General features: G+C 41.6%; 2 long non-coding RNA genes across 3 annotated transcripts; one reads left to right on the top strand and one right to left on the bottom strand.

Annotated features, from left to right (window-relative positions):
• Window positions 1–4,278: 4,278 nt before the first annotated feature.
• On the top strand, window positions 4,279–7,634 carry LOC124065049. Its single transcript, XR_006844359.1, has 3 exons — window positions 4,279–4,659; window positions 6,331–6,444; window positions 6,676–7,634. It is a non-coding gene; the product is annotated as an uncharacterized LOC124065049 (long non-coding RNA).
• On the bottom strand, window positions 7,245–12,123 carry LOC124065050. 2 transcript variants are annotated; one of them, XR_006844361.1, is made up of 5 exons: window positions 12,028–12,123; window positions 11,130–11,217; window positions 10,873–10,997; window positions 9,218–9,397; window positions 7,245–7,375 (listed from the first exon to the last, which is right to left on the bottom strand). It is a non-coding gene; the product is annotated as an uncharacterized LOC124065050 (long non-coding RNA). The 2 variants fall into 2 exon arrangements; XR_006844360.1 differs by lacking the exon at window positions 12,028–12,123 and having other exon boundaries at window positions 11,130–11,915.
• Between the last annotated feature and the right edge of the window lie 2 nt (window positions 12,124–12,125).

Here is a 12,125-nt window from a genome sequence, read left to right as displayed (position 1 = left end):
GACGGTTCCCCTGTGAATGTGAAAAGCTGTGCAAGAGGATAAGAGAGGAACTAGTGATATTGGATAATTGATTTTGCAGCGATTCCTCTTATTCCCGAGAGCTGGTGACATTTGCAATAGTCTGACACCGATTTCACCGACGAATAGCGTGAGACTTCAGGGAACATCGGCACCAAAGAAAAGACGATTGCTGGCATAATTCAAAAATGCTTCAAGTTTGCAGCTTTCAGAGGATTGTTTGAGTGTTACTTTGTGTTCAAGCACGCAACAACACCGTGCATCATAAAAGGTTTAAGGCACTAAAAAAAATTAGTGCCTTAATTTGTGCCTTGATTGACAAAAAATTAATCAGCAACAATTTTGATAATTAATCATTTGTGAAGAAAAATGCTAAATATTTGCTGGTTTCAGCTTTAATGTGACGGTTTGCTTTTCTCTGACTTAGTATCATTGCAAATAATTATGGGCTGTCAGTCATAATGACAGCTGGACAAAATGAGCAAATTATGAAGACATCCCTTAGCGCTAAGGGGAACTGTGATGGAAATTTTCCAATTTCTGACTCTTTATTGACTAAATAGTCCACAACCAACCAGTTAACAATAAGCGAGAGATCAAACAATAACATAAATAATCATTAGTTTGTAACCCTAAATAGAATAAAATGTGGCAGTGAGAAAAAGCAGATAAGAAGTGCCGTAATGTCAGGAGGACCTTTAGGAGGAGTACATTATGATACAATAACACTACAGTTATACTGGCTTTCTATGTGGAAGATAAACCTTACGTTGATTTGTGAGGGCATAGATGGCCTTTAGTGTATAATGTGCCCAATGAGTGTACCAGAAAATTAACTGAAATATGTCATAATACATACAATGCATCAGAATTCATGCCAAATTAATCCCACTCACGACAGTCAAGAACTAAATAGTTTTGTGCAACGATGACGAAGTATTTGAAGTCTGACTGCGTGTTAGATGTGAGCCATAATCAAAGTCTGTCTGCAGGTAAAGAGCCGCAGATGATGCGCTCAATGGAAAGCTGAGGGATCAGCAAAGTGATTGTAATTCATCCTGAGCAGAATATGAATTTCAGTCCATCCAATAGTTCACTCACAATTTCACTCAAAACCACAAATGTCAATTTCATGGTGGTGCTGGAGGAAAAGTCAGGGGATCACCAAAGTCATTGGGATTCATCCTCTGGGGATCATGAATGTTCAAACAGAATTTCAAGGAAATCTATCACAATCATCGCATTTCAGTGATGGACCAACACGTATGCTGCCGTTTCTAAAAATAGAAATGATCAGCTTGCTGACACAAAAGCTCAACAACCCTTGTAACCCTTGGAATGAAAGTATTTGTATCAAGTCTGTTGTAGTGGATTGTGTAAGAAAGTGTTTTACAGCCCACTTAAAACCAAAGCATGGAGGAAAAAGACTTAGCTGTGCAGCTGCATTTTAAGAGGTGATTTTAAAGGTGACATTGTCCCGTTCTCCTCAGGCAGGTCATTCCAAGCCTTGGGGCCCTGACAGATGAGGTGCTGTCACTCCTGGTCTCTCTGGGACAGCCTGAGGGCCCCTGCCAGGTGACCTCAGGCTGCGTGAGTGTTCACACAACCTTCACAGCTTTATAACATGGCAAGGACCCTGGCCATGAAATTCTTTTGAGGCTAAAATTTGAGATCAGCTTTGAAAATTGCTGGCAGCCTGTGTGAGGCGGATACAGCAGGGGTGGTGTGATCCCACCTCCTACGTCTTGTTGAAAGTCTGGAGCCGGTCTGTCAGATTCATGTCAGCCACAATCTGCTTTAGTCCTCAAAGTAGGAAGACAGCTGTTCAAGAACACACATCAAACACCAGCACACACTGAGCCGTTTTGCGCCCATATTTCAAGGGCTTTCGGAACAAGGAGCTGAGTGCAATGATATTTGTTGTTGCCATTGGCCACCAGGAGCTGCCCAGCATAATGACAGTCATTACTGGTGACCACTGGAGAGCGTCACTAGCGCAGCTGGAGGATAAATGGCTCCACTGGCTGCAGCACAAAAAATGTGGACAATTTACACAAATGACTGCATAATTTAAATATTAGTAAGTGTTTGAATCTTCATATACAGTATCTCTAAATACACTATGTGGGCGAAAGTATTGAGACAACTGACCTTCACACCAACAGGGACTTTAATGACGTCTCATTGTAAACACACAGACAGCTTTGCAGCTCTAACAGCTTCCACTCTTCTGTGAAGGCTTTCCACAACATGTTGGAGTGTTTCTGTGGGAATTTGTGCCCATTCATGCAGTAGAGCATTTGTGAGGTCACACACTGATGTTGGACCAAAAGGCCTGGCTCACAATCTCCGTTCCAGTTCATCCCAAAGGTGTTGGATGGGGTTGAGGTCAGGGCTCTGTGTGGGCCAGTCAAGTTCTTCCACACCAAACTCATCCAACCATGTCTTTATGGAGCTTTGCTTTGTGCACTGGGGCACAGTCATGCTGGAATAGAAAAGGGCCTTCAACAAACTGTTGCCACAAAGTTGGAAGCATAGCATTGTCCAAAATGTCTTGGTGTGCTGAAGCATTAAGATTTCCCTTCACTGGAGGTCAGGGGCCGAGCCCAAACCCTGAACAACAGCCCTGTAAAGAGGTGTGTCTGGATACTTTTGACTATATAGTGTTTATATGGATGATGCACAAAAACTGAGATGGCTGTTCACATATGAAACAGATTAGCTGCTTACCAGGAGAAAGCCTGGGACATGAAAAAAAAGCTCTTTATCAAGATAAGTGTGCAGTCCATTTGAAACTCATTATTCTACTTTTAATCATTTCATTTATTTTTGCTCCTTTGTGTATTTTTTATCTTTACATCCTCAAGCTATGATTCAGCAGGCTTTAATCACACTGTGTGATGTGCCCTAAAAATGATTTCATGCATTCTGACACAGATTAGGCTTCATTAGACTCGTCTCGCGCAGCGTGATACGTGACGAACAAAGACTGTCCTTATGGAGTTTATAGGCGCCCTTAGTCCCCCGTCAGTCCTTCAGACCCCCTGCCCCCAGTTTGTTCTGCAGACTTTCTGTTCTAAATTTGTGTTCTCCAAGTAATCCAGGATGAGATTATCCTGATGACTTCACTATGACATAATTCAGATTATTTTCCCAGACTCCTCCTGTGGTTCTGGATGTGTTTAAGTCAGTGAAATGTTCTTTTAAGTCTCTGTCTTATCTATCTGTTGTTTTAAAAGAATGACACTGATTCAAAGTCAGAAACAACAAAGCTCTTAAATGCAAATACGCGAACTCCTGACAGTTTCATAAAGGAAATAAAACATTCAGATTAATCTTATTGTTGTCTTCACGATTTCTTGGCAGGGAAATATTTAGTTTTGGTCATTTTGCCAAGCATTTTTTGGCTCAAAAACCAATGACTGACCTTTAGCTCGCTCTGCTGGGGAATGTCACCAGTGTTAGCGTTAAAGCTGCTGTTACTTATACACTCATGTCTTTTTTCTCCCCCTTTTGGCTGGATCTGTCTGGCTGTAGTTCAAATTAAACCTGTTGTTGTATCACACAGTAGGAGGACTGGACGGATGGCAGCTGAGATGTTTAAGAGGCTGCTCGAAAAACATAAAGGTCACAAGTTTGATTGCCAGGAACGATAAGGTGCATCCATCGGCTGCTGTGCGTTCCTCTGAAGAGCCCATCGCTGAGCTCCTGTCTGCTCACTGTAGGTCACCCTGGATAAGAGAGCATGAAGTGCTCTTACTGTAATTGCTTCATGATTATCTCCGTTCGTACTGTGCGGCTCCACCGAGGCCCGGTGACACATGACGGTCTGAGGGCCCTCGTCGCATAAGAAGGACGTAAACACAAAAATACACCAAACAGTGAATAAATACGAGATTACAAAGAACCGCAGGTGGTTTCTTCTTTTACACACATGTGGGTTCTTTTCCTAGTGAGCTAGTGATGTATTTACTTACGCTGTTTCAGTCGATGCTGTAAATTCACTGCCCTAAAACTTGAATTTTTGTTTAATTTTTCTGTTAAAGCTCCACAAGTCAGTAGTGGATCAGATGATTTTGTGTATGTAATATATAAAAGGTAGTGTTTTTTTGCCTGATAGTGAGACTAAATTTCAATTGCATTCATTCATTATGGCTGATTTCTGTTTATTTGCCTGAACCGAGCAGTAACGTATCTGTGCTGTCTGCTGCGATGGTGAGGAGCAGTCAGCTTACCATCTTTATGGCCCATTTGTCTCTATTTTCTCACTTATTTCTCCCACATGAAGATGACGTCCCCAGGCTTAATCCTACCGATTTAGATTTGATTGGCTCATATTTTGTCTCCGAGCAGCTGTTAACACCTGAAGTCAAAAATCACTTGTGGTGCAAAAATAGGTGAGCACATAGGTGTGTAGGTGCATTACTACTTTTTCTTATTATTTTCAATAAATATTTTTCAACTATTATTACACTAGAACGGCCTAGTGCCTGGTAGGAACATAAACACGTGACACAGGTGGAGCAGTTGCGTCCGGGTCGCTAAGGGGGCGGACCACCGCTCTATGCTCACGTGCGTTTGGGATGAAACTGAACGACAGCAGCTTGTGTCATCTCCCTTCTTGTATCTACCTGTTTACAGGTTAGTACTGGGTTAGCTGCCTTCTTCTAGCTAGCTGGGTCCTTTGAGGTCCCATTGATTCACGTAGCTAGCTGCTAATATAGCGCTGTTAGCTCCTGGACGCTGTTTTTAGACACAGTTATTTCACGAAGTTTAATGAGTATAAATATGTTCACCCACTGCTTTCGTGAATATTGATTGAGTATAAGATATGTAACCGTAATGACTTTGATACATTGATATTGTTGTTTTATAAGTGACTTTAAATGGATCGGGTGTTTTATAGTAATGAACTGAATCTGTTTATGTGTTATTCTAAGACTTTGCTCCTGTGTGGAATTCTGTTCAATATGAACGTTTAGTCCGGTGGTTTGCTAGGCGGCTAGCAAGCGGTAGCCTGTATTTACATGCAACGGAGCATCCTTGTTACTGCACCATTGAGCCATAGGGGCCTATTTTCACTGGTGAAAATGTGAATGTATGAATATGTTAGGGATGCATGAACATATGTGTGTTATGTTACAAGATGGCAATATGAATGTATAAGTAAGTTACACTGAGACAAAAGAGATTTTGCTTTTACTGTAAGTAAATGAAACACTGAACGACAGCAGTCTGTGTCATCTCCCCTCTTTTATCCACCTGTTTACCTGTTTACAGGTACACTATCTTTATTACTGTGGTACCACTCTTGGGACCCGTACATACAGTTTAAAATGTGCACATGAGCAGGGATCATGAATGTAAACTGTCAGGGAGTGCGTCTGCTCCAGGTGGGCCACAACATGAGAGCAGACCGATAACCTGCCTGATGTGATGGGCTGCGGGGTCCGTCTTCCTCTTGTGTGTGAGCTGCTGAGGCTCCTGTATCACCTCCTCTCCTTCCTCCTCCTCCTCCTCCTCCTCCTCCTCCTCCTCCTTCTCCTCTGCGACTGCACTGGCTGGCAAACCACCAACAGAAAAGTGGTTGAGTGAAGACTTTTGCACACAGCTGGGATTGTTTTTATGGTCTCTTGTTTACTTATGGTGCAGCATCAGATGGTGTGTGCATGGGAGATGTTGAGTTTGATCTTGATTGATTTGTTTGGGAAGAGGATTTACTCAGGCAGATTTAAGAAACCCAACTTTCTAACAAACTGAATTTCTGTGGTTTATTGCTGAATCCCAAAAGGCTGTTTTTTTGTTAATTTTGGAAAATGTAACTTTCCCATCCTCAACCTGCACAAAGTCACCAGGGTGAAACCAAGCTTTTGTTGTGCAACACCTCAGTCTTTTCTAAAGAGGAATTTTAAAATTTAAATGAATGTTTTTAGGCCATAAGATCTGTTGAGCTTTTCATCAAAAATTAAATTAAATTGTGACCTTAAAATCAAAAGTCAAATGGAGTGATGGATTGGGAGGATCATGAGACCCCCCAGATGTTAACCATATTGTGTTTCATTTCAGATAGCTGAGTGCAGTTTCTTTTCCATTTTGCTTTGTTTTAGACAGAAAGAGTCAATAGAAAGAAAGTCAATAGAAAAGAAATGCAGCTAAAGGAGGACTTCTGACTCTTTGTCAGAAGTCCTCCTTTAGTTGTATTTCTTTCTTGACAACACGCACGGGCCTCTTTTACTTTACACTTTAATTTAATTTTGTCAAAAGTACCTGTTCTTACAACAAATAACTGGTTTTCTGTTTGTGTTTTTGCAGTAACATGTACTCGGGATTCGGCCTACAGTTTCGTGCGAGTCCTGTTTGAATTCAAGATGCAAGTGAACACAAGCTGCAAAGTCACCTTGAGGTTGTCGGAACTCGTCCCAGCAGGTGTAATGTTGAGAATCCCTGAGTGATTTCAGCGCTTCCGCTTTGCCTCTCCACATACAATGGAAGAATTATAATAAACTCACTGACTCACTGCTAATGTGCTTCTTGTTTTTAAATTATTTATTAGAATTTTGATTGTTCTTTGGAAAATTGTGATGTCGGTACATCCTTATTAGTTAGGTCCTGAGGTGAACACTGACTGACTGTCCACACACTCTGCTGCCCCCACAGGGTGACAGTGAACCACTGGCCCAGGGCCCCTGGCAGCTGGTTGCCATGTTTGATCGTCACTATGGTAACAACCCTCTGCCCACTGTCGCCCACCACATGCTGAAAGGTTGTTTTCACCGGCGTCCTCTGACTTGCCTGAAGACTGAAGAAGAATAGTTGGTTTGTATTGTTAGATAACAACCACCACCAGGGACTACACAGACAGTATACTGCTTACACAAAGATCGCAAAAAAGGATGAAGTTTTACACACTCACATTTTGATTCACACTGTTCATGCTTGTTGAGGAACACAGATGGATGAAATGAAAGGCTGATTTGTCTTGACTGCCTCCCATTTTGTTCCTGTTGGAGATCGAGGCGTCCACTCCAGGTGTTCCTTGTTTGTTGTCGGATATGATCACACGTCCCTGGAGGCAGCACAGTAGGTCTCCTGATGCTTCTTTATCCCACACCTGCATGAATTTCACTTCCCTTCCATCTGCTGCTTATTCATCATTTCTGTCACCCCATTTTTGCATTTTATCACTGCACCAGAGCACAACTGACATGGTGCCTTCCAGTGATGGTCTTAGAGGTGGTGATCCGCCCTAACAGGCAGGGACGACGTAGTGGGACTCAGGGTTGATGTTTTCCTGGTTGTGCATACCGTCCAAGTTATACTGAATTCTGTCATGATCATTTCCAAATTGATCTGCTGCCTAAATGAGTGAGAACATTTCAAATGAAATCATTATTAGCTCATGTGCACCTGCTGCTTTCTCTTGTTACTCTTATTCTCTTCTACACGTATGTAAATTGTTTGTAAATGTTATCGATGCCTACCTCTGTTTTTTAACTATCCACTTGCTGCTGTAATAATGTGAATTTCCTCATTGTGAGACAATAAAGGAAATCTTTACAAGATACAAGATAGGTTTATTCGTCACACACACAATCATACACGGTACAATGTGCAGTGAAATTCGTTATGTCCCTGCTACCAAAAAATACTTAAGTAAAATTTAAAGTAAAATTTAAAAATCTTTCTTATCTTATCTCTATTTGCAGTATCCCAGATGTCTCCAACAATGTCCAAAACCAGATAAATCTGTAAATTCATTTGTTTGCCTGTCGCTCTAACTTCCAGGAGAGTCAGAAAGTGAGGAAGGAAGTCAGGGAACACGATTAAACGTAACGTGAATGAAACTTAAACACGTTTTTTGTGAACATTTCTGCCTGACTCGTGTCAGAGATTTCCATCAGAAATGTGAATTGCTTGAATGACTCCCATGATGCCACGCTACTTATGTCTTTTGTTTTGTCTTCACTTAGGGACCCCGAGCAGCAGAAATTACGTACGATGTATCTGCTCACAACACAAGTCACATCTGTTCCAATTTTCATTTTGACTTTACTCCAGCAGTAACTTTACTTCAGATCACAGTCACATATCATGCAGACTTATGGTGATTCAGCCCTCACCAGCTGCTTCTGCTGAAGGCTTTACTAACTTTATCCTGGCTGGTTGAAGAGTCATGACCGAGGAGAGCAGTTATCTAACACTAACTAGAACCGCCTACGTACCACCCAAAGGCCTACACACACCTCTCTTACATAAGGCCTCTGTGGGAGACCCGAGTGGGCCTTTTATAATCTCATTTTTCCCAGGAGTGTGTCTGCTAATTTCAACATAATCCTTAACCCCAGTTCTGTTGTTTTAACTAATAGTCTGGATTCTGTTTGTTTTCACAGGCGAGCTCTAATCCGATCTTGTGTGAAATGGTGTCTAAATGCGGGTGTTATGGTAAGAACTGTTTTCAACATGGCTGTCTGACAGAGAGAGGCTGCACGGCCACTGAAACCATGGCAACGCCGGTGAGAGTCCGACCGGAGCTTCGCTAGTCGCACTTAGGAAACATCAAACGTATTATTGAAATCACAGGGGCACTGAAAAAGCACGACTGCGCCTGCAGTCTCGTACTTTTGTCTTCTTATTCTCTTTTTACTTTTCTCCTCCTCTTTCCGTCTTTTGGTTAATCTTCTCGACTCCCCCCGTTTCTGTCCTCTCCCCCCTCCATTGTGCTGCGCTCTGGCTAATCTCTGTCCATCTTTCCCCCTCCCTTCCTTCCCCCCTGCTTCTCTCTCTCTCTCATTCATCCATCTATGTCTCTTTGTCTTCCTGGCTTCATCTATCTGTCCATCTCTCTCGCCATTTCTCCTCCCCGTCTTCATTTTTACCCGCACTGGCTGTAATGTGTTTGGTCATTTTCTGTCTGTTCTGTTATCTTGTTTTATAACCTTGCACCAAAGTATTAGAGAGAAGCAGAGATGACCTGACTCGAGTCTTCCCCCTCCACCCTCCTCCCAGCATGCCTCACCCTTCCTTTCCTCTCTCAGCTGTCTGTCTTTACATCTAATTTACCCCCCCAACAGTTTCTCTTCCCTTTCTTCTTCTCCCTGCCCTCGCTGTCTCTTCTTCACTTTCCTGTACTCATCCATCCTTGTCTCTTTATCCTTCATATGACATGTCATTCGGTATGTTTGCCCCTTCCTGTTTTCACCTGTAGCCGTGGCATCAGCTCAGCATTACTTCTTCTTGTCACACTTGTGGACGTCTGCTCCGTACCCCGGCACGAGCTCGGCCACCTCCCTGTGGCCGTCTTGAGCCTCCCAGCACTGTCATCTTCAGTGTGTTTTTGGCACTGATGTCAGCACACTTCTGCACAGATACACGGCGCCCCCTGATGGTGGGAAAAGGGGAGGGGGGACAGGGGAGAAAGGGGGAGGTGATGAAAAAGATGTCTGTGACCAGGCATGTCTGAAACGTGGGGTGGGTGCAGAGTGTGCACAGTGTGACAAGGTTGAAAAACGTCATTGAAAACAGATGCTGAAATATCAGCAGCAGCAGCTTCAAATGTTTGAGTTTCTCCAAAAGCAGAGCTCAGACAAGTGTTTGATGGCTCTTTGGTGCAAATGGAAACAATCTGAAACACTAAAACCAAGGTCAAATATAACAAGTTTACACTGTGGTAAATTGGGTTTAGGGAATGTGTAAGCACTGTGCCTCAGGTTCACAGTGTAATTATAACTGATGCAGCAGTTTGTCAAAGGCTCCCCTTTGCATCACACACTGCAGCACATGAGACAGTTAATCCATCAATGCTGACACTCCAGATTAATAGAAATTTAAATCATCATCTGTCATATTCACACAGCCTCACAAAGAAAACAAGGACAAATCAGTTTCATTTCATTTAGACTTGATTTTGAATTTATACACATAACTAATGTGGTCAGCCAATAAGATTAAATAGGTAAAATCTCCTCTTTCTGCCCATATTTTAAAAGGAAGAGATCATCACTAAATCCTGTGGCCTTTAACACTGAAACTCCTCTTGCACATCTTGTACATTTCTAAAATGGGACACGCTGTCACAAGATGAGTGACAGAAATAAATACACTTTGACAACCTCCAACGTGTTATCTGTTCTGGTATAGCAGGTACAGGTGGCATCAGAGAAGACAGAATTAAATACCTCTGTGTTATTGGTGTACACGGCGCCTGTGAGCTGTGAATTATAAATGAATGTTATATATAGATATGATAATAAGAGTCAAAGGAAGTGCCTGTGGAAATTTCATGTCAGCTTGTGTGTTTTTAGTAAAAAAAAAAAAAAAATCTAATACAATTGCTTTTCATTATAGTAATAGGTGGAAACGATAACTGATTCCACATAGACACAGAATGTTGTGGAAAAGTACTGTGGATTATGGTACAAAACAAATGATGTGATGCAACTACTGGTATCTCTGGCTATTTAGACTGTGTAAAATATGGATAATAGTGCAGCTGAAATAATAAGTTCATTAATCAATTATTCCATGGGGAGTGACTGCTTTAGATCATCTATTCATTATCAGTCACTGAAGTTATTTTTCATTTCTGTGTTTGCCTTGTGTGACCCCAAACTGAATGTCTTTGATTTTAACCGTTTGTCAGAAAAAAACATGAAATTTGATGGGCTTTTTGGCTATTTTCTGACATTTAACAGGCCAAACTAATTAACAGATTAAAGGAGAAAATAATTGGTGATTAATGGAGTTTATTTTATGTGCTAATTCGTCGTGTTGCGCACCTGAGGCACTGTAACTGATAACTTGTTAGTTTGTTTGTTTTGTCCTTCTTTAAACAGTGTCAAAGCAAGATATACTCACACAGACAGATCACAGCAAAGAGAAAAATCTAAGAGCTGAGAGCAGTTTCACACTTCAGTGGGTGTCTGCTCAGTGTTTCTCACTTTGCCTTGAGCTCCATACGAGGCCTCAGCCAGAAGGTCACACTGCCAGGTGACAAAGTCCAACACGACAGTGAGAGCCGACAATCTGTTTCTCTGCAGCAGATGAGCGTCCACATTCGTCTTATTACAGATTATCTTGAAGATTAGTCCATAATTAACCTATATCAGCCTCACCCAGTCTGCTGTGAACGGAGCCCCATTGGCCAGCAGAACTCTGACATCATCATCCTGTCAGTTGCTGCCTGAGACCCATCAGTGACATCTGCTGGCAGGAAGGAGAAACACTGTGATGAAACAGTCTAACATGGACAACATTTGAACTGGACACCAACTATGAGCATTTGTCTTTGGTCAAACTTATGATTTCCATCCAATATCCTTATACAGTATTTTAATACTGCTTTTGTCTTACGCTTAGCAAATTATTAAATGCTTTCCATCAGCTTTAAGAGAAAACTGCTGGACTGGATGATCGACTTAAAATTGGTCAACATTTTTTGATAACCGATGACAAATTTAAGTCAGTTATCAAACTAAAATGTCAATGGCTCTGTTTCTAACTTTTTCAGATGTTTGGACTTTTGGTTGGACAAAACAGCCAGTTTGAAGACATGAGTGTAGGCTTTGGCATTTTTTTTTCCACTGGTATTTTATCAATAAATAACAGGTTATTTAACTAACAACAGATTCGTCGATAATGAAAATACTTGTTAGGTGCAGCATTTGCTTTTTAAAATTTACTTTAACTAGACTAAATAATACAAATGTGGGCATGTCCATCTGTCAATAATCCCGTGGTAGAAGAAATATTTTGTTCCTTTAGCTACTTCAGTAACAAGTGCATACTGTACGTATTTCTCATGAAATGTAGGTTACTTAAAATATCAAAAGTAAAATAACTAACTATACACAAAATGGTTCATGTCAGATAAAGTTGGACAGCCAGGAGTTGTGTGGATAGCAAATTAACTATTTCCATAATACAGCAATAGTATCAAACAACACAGAGGAAAGAAGTTACACCACCGACTACATTTCCCACAAACCCACGCGCCACGTATTGGGAGCTCACGTCACGTGTGTCTCCAGCTTCCGGTTGAAGTGTAAATGGATACATGACACAGTTGTTTGGAGGAAAGCAATCTCTTGGAAAACCGTTAACGTCCACAA

The sequence above is a fragment of the Scatophagus argus genome, chromosome 9 (genome assembly GCF_020382885.2).
Source record: "Scatophagus argus isolate fScaArg1 chromosome 9, fScaArg1.pri, whole genome shotgun sequence".
Lineage (NCBI taxonomy): Eukaryota > Metazoa > Chordata > Actinopteri > Scatophagidae > Scatophagus > Scatophagus argus.
The sequence above is the reverse complement of the archived record's forward strand: the minus strand, read 5'-3'. Positions and strand labels throughout refer to the sequence as shown.